Genomic DNA, 18,333 nt, shown 5'->3' with positions numbered 1-18,333 from the left:
CAGGATAGTTTTCTGCAGCAACACATAGAGGTACCAACTAGAGAAGGGGCAGTGTTGGATCTCCTGTTAGGGAATGAGATAGGTTAGGTGATGGAGGTATGTATTGGGGAGCACTTTGGGTCCAGTAATCACAGTGCCATTAGTTTCAATATAATTATGGAGAAGGATAGGTCTGGACCCAGGGTTGACATTTTTGATTGGAAAGGCTAACTTTGAGGAGATGCGAAAGGATTTAGGAGGAATGGATCGGGACAAATTGTTTTATGCAAAGGATGTAATAGAGAAATGGAGGTCATTTAAAGGTGAAATTTTGAGGGTACAGAATCTTTATGTTCCTGTTAGGTTGAAAGGAAAGGTTAAAAGTTTGAGAGAGCCATGGTTTTCAAGGGATATTGGAAACTTGGTTCGGAAAAAGAGAGATATCTACAATAAATATAGGCAGTATGGAGTAAATGAAGTGCTCAAGGAATATAGGAATGTAAAAAGAATCTTAAGAAAGAAATTAGAAAAGCTGAAAGAAGATACGAGGTTGCTTTTTCAAGGTGAAAATAAATCTAAAGGGTTTCTACAGTTATATTAATAGCAAAAGGATAGTGAGGGATAAAATTGGTCCCTTAGAGAATCACAGTGGACAGCTATGTGTGGAACCAAAAGACACGGGGGAGACTTTGAACAATTTCTTTTCTTCGGTATTCACTAAGGGGAAGGATATTGAATTGTGTAAGGTAAGGGAAACAAGCAGGGAAGTTATGGAAACTATGATGATTAAAAAAGAGGAAGTACTGGAGCTTTTAAGGAATATAAAAGTGGATAAGTCTCTGGGTCCTGACAAGATATTCCCTAGGGCCTTGAGGGAAGTTAGTGTAGAAATAAGAGGGGGTCTGATAGAAATATTTCAAATGTCATTAGAAACGGGGATGGTGCCGGAGGATTGGTGTATTGCTCATGTTGTTCCATTGTTTAAAAAGGGTTCTAAGAGTAAACCTAGCAATTATCAGCCTGTGAGTTTGGTGTCAGTGGTGGGTAAATTGATGGAAAGTATTCTTTGAGATGGTATATATAATTATCTGGATAGACAGGGTCTGATTAGGAACAGTCAACGTGGATTTGTGCGTGGAAGGTCATGTTTGACAAATCTTATTGAATTTTTTGAAGAGGTTACTAGGAAAGTTGACGAGGGTAAAGCGGTGGATGTTGTCTATATGGACTTCAGTAAGGCCTTTGACAAGGTCCCACATGGAAGGTTAGTTAGGAAGGTTCAATCATTAGGTATTAATATTGAAGTAGTAAAATGGATTCAGCAGTGGCTGGATGGGAGACATCAGAGATTAGTGGTGAATAATCGTTTGTCAGATTGGAGGCCGGTTACTAGAGGTGTGCCTCAGGGATCTGTACTGGGTCCAATGTTGTTTGTCATATATGTTAATGATCTGGATGATGGGGTGGTAAATTGGATTAGTAAGTATGCAGATGATACTAAGATAGGTGGCGTTGTGGATAATGAAGTAGGTTTTCAAAGCTTGCAGAGAGATTTAGGCCAGTTAGAAGAGTGGACTGAAAGATGGCAGATGGAATTTAATGCTCGTAAATGTGAGGTGCTACATTTTGGTAGGACTAATCAAAATAGGACATACATGGTAAATGGTAGGGCATTGAAGAATGCAGTAGAACAGAGGGATCTAGGAATAATGGTGCATAGTTCCCTGAAGGTGGAATCTCATGTGGATAGGGTGGTGAAGAAAGTTTTTGGTATGCTGGCCTTTATAAATCAGAGCATTGAGTATAGGAGTTGGGATGTAATGTTAAAATTGTACAAGGCATTGGTAGGGCTGAATTTGGAGTATTGTATACAGTTCTGGTCACCAAATTATAGGAAAGATGTTAACAAAATAGAGAGAGTACAGAGAAGATTTACTAGAATGTTACCTGGATTTCAGCACCTAAGTTACAGAGGAAGGTTGAACAAGTTGGGTCTTTATTCTTTGGAGCGTAGAAGGTTGAGGGTGGACTTAATAGAGGTATTTAAAATTATGAGGGGGATAGATAGAGTTGACATGTATAGCCTTTTTCCATTGCGAGTAGGGGAGATTCAATCAAGAGGACATAGGACATGAGTTGAGAATTAGGGGGCAAAAGTTTAGGGGTAACTTGAGGGGGAACTTCTTTACTCAGAGAGTGGCAGCTGTGTGGAACGAGCTTCCAGCAGAAGTGGTAGAGGCAGGTTCGATATTGTCATTTAAAGTAAAATTGGATAGCTATATGGACAGGAGTGGAATGGAGGGTTATGGGCCGTGTGCAGGTAGGTAGGACTAGGTGAGAGTAAGCATTCGGCATGGACTAGAAGGTCTGAGATGGCCTGTTTCTGTGCTGTAATTGTTATATGGCTATATGGTAAGATAAAGAGTCAATAAAGTGAGATCACTGGATGTGAGAGCATCTTAATGGATGGACAAGTGGGATTCTGGTTTCCTATGTAGCACTTCATGTAGATATGCTCAATGGTTTGGACAGCTTTACCCATGATGTACTGGCCAAATCCAGGAGCTTTTGGTAGGATTTTCCATTCAAAGACGTCAGTGATTCCATACCAAGCTGTAATACAGCCAGTTAATGCACTCTCCACCACACATCTATAGAAGTTTGTCTAAGTTTTTGAAGTCATGCTGCATCTCCACAGACCCCTAAGGAAGTAGAAGCGCTGTCGTGCTTTCTTCGCAATTGCATTTACATGCTGGGTTCAGGACAGGCTGCCTGAAGCAGTAACACTAGGAATTTAAAGTTGCTAACTCTCTCCACCTCTGATCCTCCCATGAGGACTGGCCCAGGGACCTTTTGTTTCCCTCTCCTGAAGTCCACAATCAGATCTTTGGTCTTGATGACATTGAGTGAGAGTTTCTAACTGAGCCAAATGTTCAGTCTCTCTCTTGTATGCTGATCCATCACCACCTTTGATATAGCCCTCAATAGTGGTGTCATCAGCAAACTTGAATATGGTGTTAGAGCTGTGCATAGCCACACATGTGCAAGCCAAGAGCTTGGGAATAGAATCAGAGCAACTATCTTGATGGGTCTGAACTCAGTGGGATCAATAGTTCCTTTCTGCCAGCTATGTTGCATTATTCGGGACGAAAAAAGAAATTCAGACTCTTTTTTACAGAAACCTGGGAACCCAGTCATTGGATTGAAACTTAAGTATTACAACAGAGCAAAAATTGGTGAGAAAGGTTTGAAAACCGGAAATCAGGGTGTGATCAGACAGGACATATGAATTTGCATAAGTTGTTTGAAAGTTAAGATATCATCAACCCTCTGGGAAAATATATATAAAGTCCGAAACTGTGCCAATGATGATGATGGACATACTGCTGAGCCGACAGGACTGGATTTATTTTCTGTTACACAACTTTGGAAGAATATGTTAAAAGTGGAACATTATGAATGCATGTTTTAGTCTGGTTTGCAGATTTTTGTTTATTAAAGCCTGCCTAAGCTGACCAACTCATGCAAAAAACACTAACTCTGTTCTCTAATCACACTCAACACACATCAAAGTTGCTGGTGAACGCAGCAGGCCAGGCAGCATCTCTAGGAAGAGGTACAGTCGACGTTTCTGACCTCGTCAATCCTGACGAAGGGTCTCGTCCCGGAACGTCGACTGTATCTCTTCCTAGAGGTGCTGCCTGGCCTGCTACATTCACCAGCAACCTTGATGTGTGTTGCTTGAATTTCCAGCATCTGCAGAATTCCTCGTGTTTGCGCTGTAATCACACTGCTAGCTCAAAGATCTCTATAAATTCACTGATGACACCACTGTTGGTAGAATCTCAGACGGACATGAGGAGACTACCAGGAGTGAGACAGATCGGCTGGTTGAGCGATGTGTCAACAACAACCTTGCACTCAACCGTCAGCAAGACCAATAATCCGAATCAGGTAATATCACCAACATAAGTCATGAAATTTGTTAACTTTGCAGCAGCAGTACATTGCAATATATGAAAGTAAAGGAAGAAATAATTGTAAATTACAGTAAGTATGTATATATATATCAAATAGTTAAATTAAGTAAGTAGTGCAAAAACAGAAATTAAAAAAGTAGTGAGGTAGTGTTCATAGTTCCAATATCCATTCAGAAATCGGATGGCAGAGGGGAAGAAGCCGTTCTGGAATCACTGAGTGTGTGCCTTCAGGCTTCCTCCTTCCTGGTGGTAACTGTGAGAAGAAGGGGGTCCTTAATGATGGACATCGTCATCTGTGAGGAGGTACCACAGACTCCGAAATTGCTGAGTGTGTGCACTCTACAATTTAGGAAGAGCTTCTTACCATTCACCGTCAGATTTCTGATTAGTTCAGGGAACTATGAAACCTAATCAATCGTTTTTTTGCACTATTATTTTTGTAATTTGTTATCATTTTATGTCTTGTACTTAACTGCTGCTGTGAAACAACAAATTTCATGTGAGGTGTCAGCAATAATAAATCTACTTCTTCTCAATTTGTTTTTTATTCTTCTCTGTCAGTCATCCAGCTGTGGGAGTTGTCATTTTACAATAAAATGCATGGCAGGAACAGAATGACATTGGAGATGTCTGAGGTTACACATTCTGGCAGGAATATCATGTGCAGTAGGGGCTAAGGTCCTAGCCTCCCTCCCAGGAAAGCAATTGAACACTGTTTACCTCCTTTATGCTCGACTCTGACCCCACCAAGGTCTCTTCATCACAATGTAAACCTTCACACACAAACTTGTGGACTCCATCTTGAATGCTCTTTGTTACAATGCTCTGAATGCTTTTCCCTAGTATTTCCCTAGTTTGCGGAAGCTCCTCCAAAATTTTCCAATGCCATTCCCTGTTGAAATTCTCTTAAAATCTGCTTTGCTCTTTCTGTGGGTTAAGTTTTGAAGAGAATTAAGACTGATTGTCAAGAGAGCTTTCTTATGTGTGTTTGGAAGTTGGAATGCCCGTCCTGTGAGTGCTGTGGAGGCAGGTGACATTGTGACCTTCATGATGAACCTCAGTAAATGTATACTAAAGAGACAATTATAAGGCTACAAAGAAAAGCACACTGGGTAGAACTTTTTTCTAGTGGAGGACCAGCAGAGACGTGTTGAGCTGAATGGTTCCCTTCTGAGCTGCGACCATTCTGTGATTTTAAGAACCTGTCTCGTGCAGATAGTGGGACGATCTTCATCCATGTGTTTGGATAGAGGAGTGTTCTGAAGGGTGGGGGGAGAATACGTCAGCAATCTGAGAGTGTAAGAACAGCTGGATTTCAGAGTGTATCTACCTCCATTCAGTAAATGAACATTAAACCTCTTGCTTTTGAGACCTGATTGAAATTGCCTTGCTGAAAATAATAATGCTAACCAAAAACACAAGAGATACCGCAGATGCTGGAAACCTTAAGGAACACACAGCAGGTCAGGCAGCAGCTATGGGGAAGAATGAACAGTCAATGTTTCAGGCTGAGACCCTTCATCCTGCCAGTAATGTGGAATACCTTTAGTTCTGTGCTATTGAGTAAGATGAGGGGTCACTGGAATGAAGCTGGTTTTGTGACCCCCACCACCCCAGGTCATAGAGTCATTGATTTATACAGCATGGAGACAGGTCCTTCGGCCCAACTCATCCATACTAACTTTATTGCCCAGCAAGGCAGCCCTTCTGCCCACATTTGGCCCATAATCATCTATTTCCCTCTCCTCTCCATGAACTTACCTAGATGGCCAGAGGTCTCTGGCACAGCGGCTCCACTCTACTGTCCCACCCTGCTGGCCGATAGTAGTTCCAGAATCAATGGAATAATATTCTGGGGTGGGGAGCCTTTTGGTGAAGGTTCTTCTTGCAGTTTACTATAATTTGAACTCAAAGTGTACTCAGTTCATTTTAGACTATTCATGCAACGGTTTGGGACTAAAAAGGGCAGTATGTTATTGTAACGCTATTACAGCACCAGGACCTCAATTTGTTCCACTACTGCCTGTAAGCAGTTTCCATGTTCTTCCTGTGACCATGAGGGTTTCCTCCAGGTGTTCTGCTTTCTTCTCACATTCCAAAGACATACTACATTAGTTAGATTAATTGGTCACGCTAATGTAACTGGGTGGTGCCGGCTCTGTAGGGCTGGAATGGCTGTTACATATAGAGATACTGTAACTCCAGATAAGTATCCCCAGGAATGAAAGGGTTATCATACGAGAAACGTTTGATGGCTCTGGGTCTGTACTCACCGGCATTCAGAAGGATGAGGGGGGATCTCATTGAAACCTTTCGAATGTTGAAAGATCAAGACAGAGTAAATGTTTCCCATGGTGGGAGAGTCTAGGACAAGAGGACATAGCCTCAGGATAGAGGGGCACCTTTTGAAAATGGCAATGCGGAGAAATTTCTTTAGCCAGAGGGTGGTGAATTTGTGGAATTTGTTGCCACATGCAGCCATGGAGGCCAGGTTGTTGGGTGTATTTAAGGTAGAGATTGATAGGTTCTTGATTGGACATGGCATCAAAGGTTACTTTAATTCCCTGAAAGTAGTGTCACAAGTAGACAGGGCTGTAAAGAAGGCTTTTGGCATCCTGGCATTCATAAATTAAAGTATTGAGTATAGGAGTTGAGTTGTTATGGTGAGGTTGTATAAGACATTGGTGAGACCAAATTTGGAGTATTGTGTGCAGTTCTGGTCACCTAACTATAGGAAGGATATCAATAAGATTGAAAGAGTGCAGAGAAGATTTACTAGGATGCTGCCGGGTCTTCAGGATTTGAGTTACAGGGAAAGATTGAACAGGTTAGGATTTTATTCCTTGGAGCATAGAAGAATGAGGGGGGATTTGATAGAGGTTTACAAAATTATGATGGTATAGACAGAGTAAATGCAAGTAGGCTCTTTCCACTTAGATTAGGAGAGATAAATACTAGAGGACATGGCTTTAGGGTGCAAGAGGAATGGTTTAGGTGGAACATTATGAGGAACTTCTTCACTCAGAGAGTGGTGGGAGTGTGGAACGAGCTGCCATCTGATGTGGTCAATGCAGGCTCACTTAAGTTTTAAGAATAAATTGGATAGATAGATGGATGGGAGAGGTCTGGAGGGTTATGGACTGGGTGCAGGTCAATGGGACTAGTAGAATAATGTTTCGGCACAGACTAGAAAGGCTGAATGGACTGTTTTCTGTGCTGTAGTGTTCTATGTTTACAAAGAGAAGGCTGGGAACTGGGGTTGAGGAGGAGAGAGAAAAAAAAAGATCAGCCATGATTGAATGGCGGAGAAGACTCGATGGGCCTAATTTTGCTCCTATGTCTTATGGTCTTACAAAAAAAATAAATAAAAGTAGAAAATGTTGGACAACATTTGTGACATGTTACCTTTCACAGAGTAATACAGCATGACAATGGGCCCTTCAGAACAGCTTGTGCTTTCCAACTAAATCATCTGAAGCGTTTATAGATACAAGATTCTGCAGATGAATGCAGAGTAAGACACAGACACATACAATGCTAAAGGAACTCCGCAGGTCAGGTAAGTATCTATGGAGGGGAATAGAAAGTCAATGTTACAGGACAACACCCTTCATTAGGACCAGAAAGGAAGGGGGAAGAAGCCAGAATAACAAGGTGACGGGAGAGGAAGAAGTACAAGCTGGCAGGTGATGCCTGAAGCTGGGTGATGGGTGGCGGAAGTTCAAGGTGTTTACAGAACTGAGTAAAGGCAGGTGAAATGTAGACCTCCAGCTGATCAATAAAGAACAGGAGTCTTGGACCATGAGGGCTGTTCTAAACACAGGGACACAAGCTTTCTAAAATGACTTGATTCTTAAGTTGTCTTCACACTTCCCGAGCTGAGAACTCTTCCTTGCTCTCCCTGATGAAATTGTGATGGATGTTCCATCAGTTTTCCTCCAACAGCTGCTGAAAGCTACGTCATTGTGGAATTCTTTAATACTATTTAGTATGGCTTCCTACGTCTTATGGCCAACCTTTAAGCTGCTCTGTCACACATTAAATTCCTTGTGCCTTAGTCCATCTCTACTTCCATTCCGTCATATTATCAGGATTGCAAATCCTGCATATAATAGTTTGATCAACAGTCAACTGCACTTTGGGTGCCATGGTAGTGTGGCAGTTAGTGCAACATTATGACAGCTTGGGGTGTCAGAGTTCAGAGTTCAATTCCAGCACCGTCCGTAAGGAGTTTTCGTATTCTCTCCATGGCCGTGTTCACTTCCTTTAGGTGCTCCAGTCTCCTCTTTCAGTCTAAAGAAACACAGTTTAGTATGTTAATTGGTCATTGTAAATTGTTTTGTGGTTACGCTACTGTTTAATCGGTGAGTTGCCGGGTGACGTGGCTGGTTGTGTCAGGAGGGCCTGTTCTGCACAGTATCTCTAAACAAATCAATACAATCTGCCTCCTAGTTGTCAATGTTCCTGCGGTGAATTGAATAATGATCAGACTCACTTTGTGGCCAGAGAGGACCAGGAGGCAGAATGAGATGGTTGGTATCAAACACTAATTAATTATATCAAATGAATCCCAGCCATTTTAATATAATTGAGGAGATTGTTACATGGATCTAATCAGTCCTTTCTCTTTGTACGTCTGGGAATCCAGCCAGCCTGAAGCTGGAAGCCTTTGTTCATATGGTTTAACTGATTAACAGCATTGGCAGCAAAACGTTAGTGCAGATGTCTACTTTACCCAATACCAATTTAGTGACTGCTTCAAACTGCAGACAAATTCAAGGGAGAGTTGATCCTAGCTGCCACAGATAACATAGGTAGAAGATAATGAATTTAAGTGATTCTGCTTGCAGATGCTGGAAATCCAGAGTGACTCAATCAAAATGCTGGAGACCATAGGATTTAGGAGAAGAATTAGGCCATTTGCCTCATCGTGTCTGCTCTTCCACTTGATCAAGGCTGATTTATTTCCTTCTCAGTCGCTTCTCTCCATAGCCTTTGATGCCCTTACTGATCAAGAATCCATCAATCTCTGCTTTAAATATACCAAATGGCAGACTCCATGGACAGCCGTGACAATGAATTCCACAGATTCACCGCCCTCTGGCTAAAGAAATTCCTCCACATCTCTGTTGGAAAGGAATGTCACGCACAAAGCACTGGAAGAACTCAGCAAGACAGGCAGCATCTTTCGAGAGGAATAAACAGTTAACATTTTGGTCAGGACCCTTCATGTAGGTAGAAGGTGTTGTGGTTCATATAACTTCCCAGTCTTCTTCAGAGAATAGTTCAGCATTGTTGAAACATGCAGACACGGGAGATTCCAGCTGGACCTCAGAGGTCCATGGTGTGGGGGTACACACAACCATTAACTTTTGTATTGTACCAATCCTCAGGGTGAAACAATTCTTCCTCAAAACCCATCTAAACTTCTTAATTTTCACCATAAACTATGCGCTCTGTGGTTACACATTTCTGCCATGGGGAGAACTTCCTTGCCATCTGCGCTGTTTGCACAGATAATTGTGTCTCATAATTGCGCATACTTCAGTCAAGTCCTCCTCAGCCTCCCCTTTCTGCAATTTACAATGAGACATTCCGTGGTGGAGTTGCTAACTCTAGGTGGCATTTTCCTGAAGATTTCATCACCTGACTTTCTGCCATGAACTGGGGCTGTTCTCAATGTCCTTGATATTGACATAGGCTTGTGAATTTTGCCATCTTGCACTTGCCTGAATGGGGAAAAGCCTCTCTCACCCAGTTGCTGAAACAGCATTTGAATCCTTCCAAAACTCTAATATTGTTACATGCAATAAATAAAAACTATAAAAGATTTTGTGGCATATTTTGGTATCTAGTGATATTCTCCCAATGGCTTGCAGTGGTGTCAATTCTACAAACTAAAAGAGATTGCTGGAACGTATCATCTGTTACTTTATGTTTCTTTTCTTTAAAGCTGTGCCAAAACTTAAAACACTGAAAAAAATAATTCAAGGGACAAAACAATTTCTTCTGTTCATGTTGGGAAGTTCATTCAGTACAAGTTGTGCAGATGTAACAAGGTGAGGAATAGTCACATCATAGGGTGATGGATGAATTGTTTAATGGTGATGCAGCTGTATGTGTGGTAAACCATGTATATATGTTGTAACTCGGTTACCTGTCTGGACACACCCCTCTGCTGACTGCCCCTGTGGCTCCTCCCACAGAGTCCTGTATAAAGTTGTTCACCTTGCCCCTCCCCCTCAGTCCGGGGGCAGACACTCACTGTGGAGGTCGTATTGTACAGCGAATAAAAGCCTTTCAGTATTTTACCAAACCTCAGTCTTTTGGAGTAATTGAAGGTGCTTCAGTATGTGTAACAATGAATGTAAGCATGTGTTCTACAAATGTCTGAGGATCTGTGTGCCTTTTAATCATCCACACAGAATTAATTAATTTTAAAAAGCTAATCATTTTGCTCCGTGAGCAGTGAGAAATGGGTTTGTTTCTGGCTTTCATGCAGCTAATGAAAGTAACATAGGGCTGGGTAGCCTTAAGATTTGCAATGAATTGAATTGAATTGACTTTATTTCTTACATCCTTCCCATACAAGAGGAGTAAAAATCTTTACGGTACGTCTCCATCTAAATGTGCAATATGCAACCATAGTAATTTATAATAAATAGAACAGTAATGTAATATAGAGTACACTCAAATCAGCATGAGTTAATCAGTCTGATGGCCCGGTGGAAGAAGCTCTCCCGGAGCCTGTTGTTCATGGCTTTTATGCTGTGGTACCGTTTCTTGGATGGTAGCAGCTGGAATATATCATGGTTGGGGTGTCTCAGGTCCCCAATGATCCTACGGGCCCTTTTTACACACCTGTCCTTGTAAATGTCCTGACAAGCAATATGGCTTACACCAGAAGGGAGTGGCATATTAATTAAAATGGAATTGGACACTGGCCTGGTTGTTTCAGTCATTCCACAAAATAACACATACAAAATGCTGGAGGAATTCAGCAGGCCAGGCAGCATCTATGGAAAAGAGCAAACGGTTGATGTTTCAGGCCAAGACCCTTCATTGCTAGAGGGATTGAACTCAAGAGCAGAGAGGTCATGCTGCAACTATACAGGGTACTGGTGAGGCTGCACCTGGAGTACTGTGTGCAGTTCTGGTCTCCATACTTTACAAAGGATATACTGGGTTTGGAGGCAGTGCAGAGGAGGTTCACCAGGTTGATTCCAGAGATGAAGGGGTTAACCTATGAGGAGGGATTAAGTTGCCTGGGACTATACTCACTGGAATTCAGAAGAATGAGAGGGGATCTTATAGAAACATACAAAATTTTGAAAGGGGTATATAAGATAGAAGTAGGAAAGTTGTTTCCATTGGTAGGTGAGATTAGAACTAGGGGACATTGCCTCAAGATTCAGTGTAGAAGATTTAGAACAGAGATGAGGAGAAACTGTTTTTCCCAGAGAGTGGTGAATCTGTGGAATTCTCTGCCCAGGGAAGCAGCTGAGGCTTCCTCACTAAATATATTTAAGATACAGTTAGATAGATTCTTACATAGTAGGAGAATTGAGGGGTTATGGGGAAAAGGCAGGTAGATGGAGCTGAGTTTACGGACAGATCAGCTGGGATCTTATTGAATGACTGGGCAAGCTCGAGGAGCCGGATGGCCTACTCCTGCTCCTATTTCTTATGTTCTTATGCACTGAAACTCCTGTCCTTACCACATACAAGCCCAATGTGGCTTGTTGGTTGTTGTATTTCACCATTACAAATGTCATTCCCACAGGAATTATCTTTTCTCCAGTACAGGTTTCCACCGCCATCCGAAGGTAGAGCGTTCCTATGAAACGGTTCGTAAGCTGGAATGTCGTAAAGCGAAGAAGCAATTACCATTAATTTATATGGGAAAAATTTGTGAGCGTTCACATACCCAAAAATAACCTACCAAATCATGCCAAATAACACCTAAAACCTAAAATAACGGTAACATATAGTAAAAGCAGGAAAGATATGATGAATACACAGCCTATATAAAGTAGAAATACTTTTCCATAGTCATTGCCACACTGTTCTCCGTAGCGAAAATCTCACGCAAGCACTCTCGGCAAAAACACGGCGCAAGCGCTCTCCAGTAACTTTTAAGCTATGAAGCTGCCAAATCATACCAAATAACACGTAAAAATACACAGCCGATATAAAGTAGAAGTACGGTGTAGTATCACTTACCAGAATTGGGACAGTGCCGAGCACATTGATGATGGTGTGTTAGGCTGAGTCAGAGGTTGGGGTGGTGCAGTGGTCCCCACCCTCAGGGCAGCGAACCGATACCGATCCGCGAAGCATGCAGGGGTACAGCGGCAGCTGGGACGCACCCAGCACATCTTTAAGAAAAAAGCCAAAACAAACAAGCTAATTAATTAGGTGCCGCCTGGCACGTAAATGTCGGTCCAGATCAGAGGTGACGCAATTGGCAATCGGTTCTGATCTAGGCTGACATTTACATGCCAGATGGCACCTAATTAATTAGCTTGTTTATTTTGGCTTTTTTTCTTAAAGATGTGCTGGGTGTGTCCTGGCTACTGCTGCATTCTTCACGAATTGGTATCTGTCTGCGGCCCGGGGGTTGGGGTGGTGGGACACTGAGGTGTTGTCTGTTTCCATCAGGGAGGCAGGTCATCTTCTTCTATGTCTGCCTGCCTCGATGTCGAAGGTAGAGGTTCGTCGTCTGCTGTGGCTGATGTGGAAGGCTTGCTTGACTGCTTAGCCTCGTACATTTTTAGATCATACAGTTCTTTGTACGCACGCAAACCATCCTGCAAATATGCCCTAAACCAATGTACCCTTTCAAAATTAAAGTCGTATTTTATCATTGCAGTGAAAATCTCACACAGTTGCCTTATGTTCAGTTCCTGGACAACTTCACTTTCGGTCTGTTCACTACTACATTTGGTTTTGATTGTTATCCTTTCCTCTTCCAATTGAATCAGATCTTCATCTACCAGTTCTTGGTCATGAGATGCCAAAACCCCTTCAACATCATCTACATCAACTTCCACAAGCCAAACTCACCTTGTCCTTGCTTCGTTCACCATGATCGAAACGCTTAATTATGTCTAGTTTTACGCTAAGTGTAACACCCTTACGAGCTCTTTCAGGCTTTTCTGATACCTTAGAACTCATCTTGCTAATGGCTGCTCCCAGGCACATGTTTAAGCAATGCCAGCGAGAATGCAGTCCGAATCCGGGGGAGGAGCGGCTGCTCGGGGCGCGCACTGCTTTTTTCCGTAAATGTGAAAACACCTTCTGTTAGCGAAAACAGTAACTAATGTAGGTCTTTCGTAACAGTGAGGTTTCATAAAGCGAATGTTCGAAAAGCAGGGGACATCTGCATATGTTCTTAGTTGGATATCTGCAGGCTTCTGTTCAATATCTTTGAAATGCCGCTCAAATTTACTTTGTGGAATGACTGAAACAGCCAAGTCAATCTCCAATTCCATTTTAATTAATTTGCCATTCACTTCTGGTGTAAGCCATATTGCTTGTCTATTATTAGATTTCACATTGTAAATCTCAAGTCTACCCAGTCCAGTATCACTCTCATCATTATCCAATTTTTCATCAACAGCATGCAGATTACTGCTCTTTTTGAAGCTGCAGTTTGGCTCTTTATCTTTTTCTCTTCCCTGTCCTGTCTATTTACATTTGACTGCCCAACACACTCATTGTATGTGTCCTACTTTTTTGCATTTTTTGCAGTTTTGCCTTTAAACCTGCATTTGTCTGGTGTTGGTGAGATCCTGCCACAATAGTAACACAATTTGTTCAGCCAGGCAGATTTCTGTTTAGATGTTACAATTTTGTTCGCAACAGGAATTCTGCAGATGCTGGAAATTCAAGCAACACACATAAGAGTTGCTGGTGAACGCAGCAGGCCAGGCAGCATCTCTAGGAAGAGGTGCAGTCGACGTTTCAGGCCGAGACCCTTTGTCAGGACTGTTTTGTTCACACTCACTTTCATTCCTTACTGCAACTCACCTGTGTGTCTGTCTGCTGTTTCCATTGATACAGCCATTTCAACTGCTCTCTTAAATGTGGTTTGTGCTTCAGTTAGGAGATATTTTTGAATTCTGTCTTGTTAGATCCCACAAATTAAGCAATACCTCAGTACATCATTAAGCTCATTACTAAACTGAGAATGCTCAGACATTTCTTCATTTCAGCCACGTACACTGAAATGGACATTCTTTCCTTTTGATTGCGCTTATGAAACCTAAAGCACAGTGCAATCAGCAATGGTTTTGGTTTTTAAATGTTCCTGTTTTACTTTCATGATATCAACAAAGCTCATATTGGCTAGTTCAGTTGGAGCAGACAAACTTCTAAGCAACCTGCATGCCTGTCCACCTATTATACTCAGCCAAGCTGGCACTCACTTTGCATTGGCCATTTCATTTGCTTCAAAATGCTACTTAATTTGCTCAGTATACGTACTCCAGTTACCCGTTGTGCAGTCTAATGTGTCTATCTTTCCAATATAGCTATCAATTTCTGCTTTTTTTTTAAAGTTATGATTATTATCACCCAGTACTCACTTTTTATGAACTCATGATTTTATCCATTTTCTGCCTTTTCTTTAAACTCAACCATGTTTTCTCCCCGAAAAAACCACGTGCTACACTGGTTTTTAACTCAAACATCTCACTGTATTTTTTAAAAATTCAAATGTCTCGCTGTGCTTCAAGAAGCAGGTAGTCATCCTGGGTTCATTTAAAATTTCCTTGTCACCACCAGTATGATTTTGTAACTCCAAAACATAAAATAAATTGAAAGCAGACGCACAGAACCGAGAGATGCATATCTTAGTTTTGTTTTACTTTTAGTAAGGCACACGCGTAGGAGGTGCTGGTAAGATGGAATATTCAATTCATGTGCTTCATGCATATATCTATAATGAATTATATAAACAAAGAATGCTTCATCAAACTATACTTAAAATATCACTCTTATTTACTGATATATTAAAAATACAACAGACATATCAATCAGTTGAGGAGAGCAGATTCAATTGTTGGAGAAGAAAGATGTCTAAAGTTGGCAGAACCACTTCCTGTAGTCCCAGAGTCCAATCCTACAACAACCTCTGAGGAGGCTCCAGGGCCTGAGATTATCTCACAGCCACAAGTCTCAGCTGTCAAGCAGAGAGCCCCCTCCCCTTGTCAGGAAAGACTTATCCCACAAAAGTGAGACATTCTCCACAACAACTAAATATTTGGGACCACTTGAAATTTACAATGCTGTGGAGGGTGTCTATATAGTAGTTGTATAATATAGTAAACTGTTTGTGTATAGAAAAGGCATATGAGCTCAGGGCATGGATCAACATATGAAATTATGATATGTAGTCATCAGTGAGACAGGTCGCAGGAGGGGCATGATTAGCAGTTCAATTTTCCAGGGTCCAATATGTGATAGAGCATGAGAGATTGGGGGGAAGGGTGATGCTACTGGACAGGGAAAATGTCACAACAGCTCTCGGTTAGGACAGACTGAAGAACTCATCTAGTGAGGCTTTATGGGTGGAACTGAGGAATAAGAAATGTATGGCCACATTAATAGGGCTATATTATAGACCACTATAATAGGGCTGTATTATAGAACAGCCCCTGGGATTTAGGGGAATAAATTTGTAGACAGAACGCAGAATGTTGCAAGAAACATACGGTTGGGATAGTAGGTGATTTTAACTTTCCACCTATTGAACGGAACTCCCATACTGTAAAAGGACTAGATGGGATAGAGCATCAAACATGTTCAGGAAAGTTTCCTTAATCAGTACATAAAAGTCCCGATGAGATAGTGTGCAATACTTGATTTCTATTAGGGAATGAGACAGGGAAGCTGACAGAAGTTTGTGTAGGGGAACACTTTGCATCTAGTGATCATAATGCCATTAGTTTCAAGGTAATTATTGAAAAGGATAGGCCTGAGCTGTTCCAAATGACTATCGATTGTGTGTTAACTAGGGGGCCGTGCACAATCCATCCAGATTTGATGGATACAGCCGTGAGGAAAAACAGAGGAACACCTGGAGTAACTTCTGAAATGCCCGCTTCGCTGCCGCTGCTACTGTGCGATCGAGAATCTCCGGAGACGAAGGCCCTAAATCCTCGGCTTTGCCTATTGCCTGTTGCCGGGGCTGGGGTCAAAGCGCTCGGCAGAGATGGTGCTCGGTGCTCAGTGTCAGAGAGCTGGTCGGAGGCTCGGAGTTTTCGGACGGACTCGGAGTCGGACTGTGGTCGGATGCTTCCAGGATGCTGCATCGCCAAGTTGGCGGCGCTGGAGGTTTACCGTCTGCGTGAGATGATGGGGCTTTCGAGAGACTTTGAGACTTTCACCGTGCCATGGTCTATTCTAATCAAATTACAGTATTGCTTTGCACTGTTGTAACTATATAGAAACATAGAAAATAGGTGCAGGAGTAGGCCATTCGGCCCTTCGAGCCTGCACCACCATTCAGTATGATCATGGTTGATCATCCAACTCAGAACCCTGTACCAGCCTTCCCTCCATACCCCCTGATCACTTTAGCCACCAGGGCCATATATAACTCCCTCTTAAATATAGCCAATGAACTGGCCTCAACTGTTTCCTGTGGCAGAGAATTCCACAGATTCACCACTCTCTGTGTGAAGAAGTTTTTCCTAATCTCGGTCCTAAAAGGCTTCCCCTTTATCCTCAAACTGTAACCCCTCGTTCTGGACTTCCCCAACATCGGGAACAATCTTCCTGCATCTAGCCTGTCCAATCCCTTTAGGATTTTATACGTTTCAATAAGATCCCCCCTCAATCTTCTAAATTCCAACGAGTATAAGCCTAGTCGATCCAGTCTTTCCTCGTATGAAAGTCCTGCCATCCCAGGAATCAATCCGGTGAACCTGCTTTGTAGTCCCTCTATGGCAAGGATGTCTTTCCTCAGATTAGGGGACCAAAACTACACACAATACTCCAGGTGTGGTGTTACCAAGGCCTTGTACAACTGCAGTAGTACCTCCCTGCTCCTGTACTCGAATCCTCTTGCTATGAATGCCAGCATACCATTCGCTTTTTTCACCGCCTGCCGTACCTGCATGCCCACTTTCAATGACTGGTGTATAATGACACCCAGGTCTCGTTGCACCTCCCCTTTTCCTAATTGGCCACCATTCAGATAATAATCTGTTTTCCTGTTTTTGCCACCAAAGTGGATAACCTCACATTTATCCACATTAAATTGCATCTGCCATGAATTTGCCCACTCACCTAACCTATTCAAGTCACCCTGCATCCTCTTAGCATCCTCCTCACAGCTAACACTGCCGCTCAGCTTCGTGTCATCCGCAAACTTGGAGATGCTGCATTTAATTCCCTCATCTAAGTCATTAATATATATTGTGAACAACTGGGGTCCCAGCACTGAGCCTTGCAGTACCCCACTAGTCACTGCCTGCCATTCTGAAAAAGTCCCATTTATTCCCACTCTTTGCTTCCTGTCTGCCAACCAATTTTCTCTATCCACATCAATACCTTACCCCCAATACTGTGTGCTTTAAGTTTGCACACTAATCTCCCGTGTGGGACCTTGTCAAAAGCCTTTTGAAAATCCAAATATACCACATCCACTGGTTCTCCCCTATCCACTCTGCTAGTTACATCCTCAAAAAAATTCTATGAGATTCGTCAGACATGATTTTCCTTTCACAAATCCATGCTGACTTTGTCCAATGATTTCACTGCTTTCCAAATGTGCTGTTATCACATCTCTGATAACTGACTCTAGCATTTTCTCCACCACCGATGTCAGGCTAACCGGTCTATAATTCCCCGGTTTCTCTCTCCCTCCTTTTTTAAAAAGTGGGGTTACATTAGCCACCCTCCAATCCTCGGGAACTAGTCCAGATATTTCTTGGGCTACTTCCTTAAGCACTCTGGGATGCAGATCATCTGGCCCTGAGAATCTATCTGCCTTTAATCCCTTCAATTTACCTAACACCACTTCCCTACTAACATTTATTTCCCTCAGTTCCTCCATCTCACTGGACCCTCTGTCACCTACTATTTCCGGAACATTATTTATGTCCTCCTTAGTGAAGTCAGAACCAAAGTAGTTATTCAATTCATCTGCCATGTCCTTGCTCCCCATAATCAATTCACTTGTTTCTGTCTGTAGGGGACCTACATTTGTCTTAACCAATCTTTTTCTTTTCACATATCTATAAAAGCTTTTACAGTCAGTTTTTACGTTCCCTGCCAGTTTTTTCTCATAATCTTTTTTCCCTTACTTAGTTAAGCCTCTGCTGGACTCTGAATTTCTCCCAGTCCTCAGGTGAGCCACTTTTTC

This window comes from Mobula birostris, chromosome 4 (assembly GCF_030028105.1).
Source record: "Mobula birostris isolate sMobBir1 chromosome 4, sMobBir1.hap1, whole genome shotgun sequence".
In the NCBI taxonomy this organism is placed as follows: domain Eukaryota; kingdom Metazoa; phylum Chordata; class Chondrichthyes; order Myliobatiformes; family Myliobatidae; genus Mobula; species Mobula birostris.
The sequence above is the reverse complement of the archived record's forward strand: the minus strand, read 5'-3'. Positions refer to the sequence as shown.